The sequence below is a fragment of the Ipomoea nil genome, unplaced genomic scaffold (assembly GCF_001879475.1).
Source record: "Ipomoea nil cultivar Tokyo-kokei standard unplaced genomic scaffold, Asagao_1.1 scaffold1734, whole genome shotgun sequence".
Lineage (NCBI taxonomy): Eukaryota > Viridiplantae > Streptophyta > Magnoliopsida > Solanales > Convolvulaceae > Ipomoea > Ipomoea nil.
In genome coordinates this window covers 72415-75279 of record NW_017618162.1, presented here as the reverse complement: position 1 = coordinate 75279, position 2865 = coordinate 72415, and the positions used below count along the sequence as shown (strand labels likewise).

Below are 2865 nucleotides of genomic sequence, written 5' to 3'. Positions count from 1 at the left end.
AAATAGCATCTCGGGACTCTATTACGGTATGAACCGAAATAAAGTCATTTGGTTCTATAACATAGAACATGTATGCTTTGCTGTGTTCTGCATATCCTATAAAAATACAGTCTATGCCTTTTTCTCCCAGAGCCTTCCGTTTAGGTTTCGGTAACCGTACCACGGCCCTGCAACCCCAAACTTTCAAATAATTTAAGTTTGGTTTTCTTTTGTGCCAAAGTTCATATGGAGTTACCCTATTTCTTTTGTTAGGAACTCTGTTGAGAATATAACATGCAGTTAGCATGGCTTCTCCCCCGAAACCTTCACTAAGACCGGAAACTAATAACATGCAGTTTACCATTTCTTTGAGTACTCTATTTTTCCTTTCTGCTACACCATTTTGTTGTGGTGTATAAGGAGCTGTGGTCTCATGAATGATACCAACAGATTGGAAAAATAATGGGTCATAATATTCACCACCTCTGTCAATACGTAATATTTTTACTAACTGACTAGTTTGCAATTCCACCTCCAATTTAAATATTTTAATTTTTTCTAAGGCTTCATCCTTAGAATGCAGGAGGTACACATAGCAGAGTCTTGAATAGTCATCAATGAATGTGACTATATATATTTTATTTCCCAAAGATGGGGTGCTATGAAAATCACACAAGTCACTGTGAATTAATTCAAGTAAAATTGAATTCCTTTTTATACTAGGAAAAGGATTCCTAGTTATTTTATTCAACATGCATGCACTGCATTGTTCCATATTCAGATCAAAGGATGGAATTAATCCATCTTTAGCCATCTCACATACACGTTTATGGTTCACATGACATAAACGAAAATGCCATAATGAAGATGTACAAACTGAATACACAGAACCAACAATATTATTAATATTCAACTTAAACATATTGTTAGACAGAAATCCTTGGCCTACAAAGATACCGGCCTTGGATAAAATAAATCTGTCTGCTTCAAAAACAAGTTTAAAACCACACTTGTTTAATACAATGCCAGAAACTAAATTTTTTCTAACATCTGGGGCATGATATACATTTGTGAGTGTCAACTTCTTTCCTGAAGTAAGCAACAACTCAACTTGTCCAATGCCTTTGACTTTCACCATGGAATCATTTCCCATGTACAGGCTTGGACCATCATTCAGACTTTTATAAATCTTATAAAGATTTATATCCTTGCAGACATGTCTGGTTGCCCCAGTGTCAACCCACCACGAGTCATCAGTCTGCATGACACAAATTTCAGATATCATAGCAATGAAATTTTCAGTACTATCAGAAACAAGATTAATTATTTTACCTTGTTTCCATTGGCCACTTCCCTTGGCCATGATCACCAGAATTTTTACCTTCCATTTGTGCCTTTCTTTTCTTCCAAATTTCACAGTCTTTTTTAAAGTGTGGACCGTTGCACACCCAGCATGAAACAGATGCTTTTCCTTTTCCTTTTCCTTTCTTCTTAAACTTTGAAAATTTGTGGTCTTTCCTGGCTTCCCTTTTCCTTTACGGTTCCCACTTGATTTGCCTTCATCAACATAGTTGATGACAGAACCTGAAGCCCCGGTGACCTTTGGATTACCAGCATTCTTGCTTTCCTGCAGTCTGATTCCCTCCTCAACTCGAAGGTCAACCCCCAACTGTTCCATAGTAAGAGCTTCCTTTTTATGCTTTAAGGTACGTTGTACCTTTTTCCAGGAAGGGGGCAACTTATCAATGATACTGGCTATGGCAATGGAATCATCTATATGCATATCATGTTGCCTCATTTGCCCAAGTATCCTGACAATCTCATGGAATTGTTCCATGACCGGACGATTGTCCACCATTTTATAATCATTGAATTCACTTACCAGGAATTTCTTACTGGAGGCATCCTCAGATATGTACTTTGCTTCAAGTACATCCCAGAGGTCCTTTGAGGATTCCTGATAAATATCAAAGAGGGTGTCAGACATACCGTTCAGAATATGGCCGCGGCAAGCAAGGTCATCATTCTCTCATTTGAGTCTCCGGCGAGTAGCCTCAAGAGTCTCATCCGCCCGTTCCTCCGGCTTTGGGTTACTTAGTACGTATGCCACGTTCAGAGCCGCAAGGAGGAACTTCATCTTCTTCTGCCACCTACGGAAGCCCACGCCTTCAAACTGCTCCAACTTAGGGAAGTTGGTTGCAAAGTCCAGAAGTCCAGAACTCATCCTTCCTCAGAAACAGAATTTTAAAGCTTATAGATTGTTAGAAAAATGGAGTGTTTGATGATAGGGAAGTGAGGAAACAGGATCTTCAGGCGTGTGATCACTTTCCTATAAGCTTTAAATCTCCCTTATATAAAGCAACAAGGTTCAAAATTTAATCTTATGGGATACAAGAAGATGATGAAATTCTTAAGTTGCTTGTTTAAGAACTTCCTGTTGAAATGCAGTACTGTGAAATATCTCAGTTTAATGCAAGTTTATTGCATGTCTATTTTTCAGACATTTCTCCAAGTATTTATAGATGTAAATACAGCAGTTTGGAGAAGTTACATGGAGGTTAATCATTTAAATTTAAAACTTAACTTCCATAAGATATATCTTATCTGATATATCAAACATGAGAAATATATATATGAATATTATATATATTCATATGATATGGACCTTCGTAGGTTCATGCACTGCATACAAAATAACAAAGTAAAATATATATTATATATATTTATCACTCAATGCATGTAGAAACCATGCAATGCAACATAATAAATAAATAATATATATTTATATCTTACATGCACGCAGACATTTTAAACCAACGTTAAGTTTCATTGGCCGAAAGATGCCAATTTGCCAAATTAAACGAAAGATGCCAATTTGGCCGAAAG

The 2865-nt window shown here is 36.9% G+C and overlaps 1 pseudogene; it reads right to left on the bottom strand.

Moving 5' to 3' along the window:
- Positions 1–1077: 1077 nt before the first annotated feature.
- On the bottom strand, positions 1078–2203 carry LOC109191942 (annotated as a pseudogene).
- Positions 2204–2865: the final 662 nt, after the last annotated feature.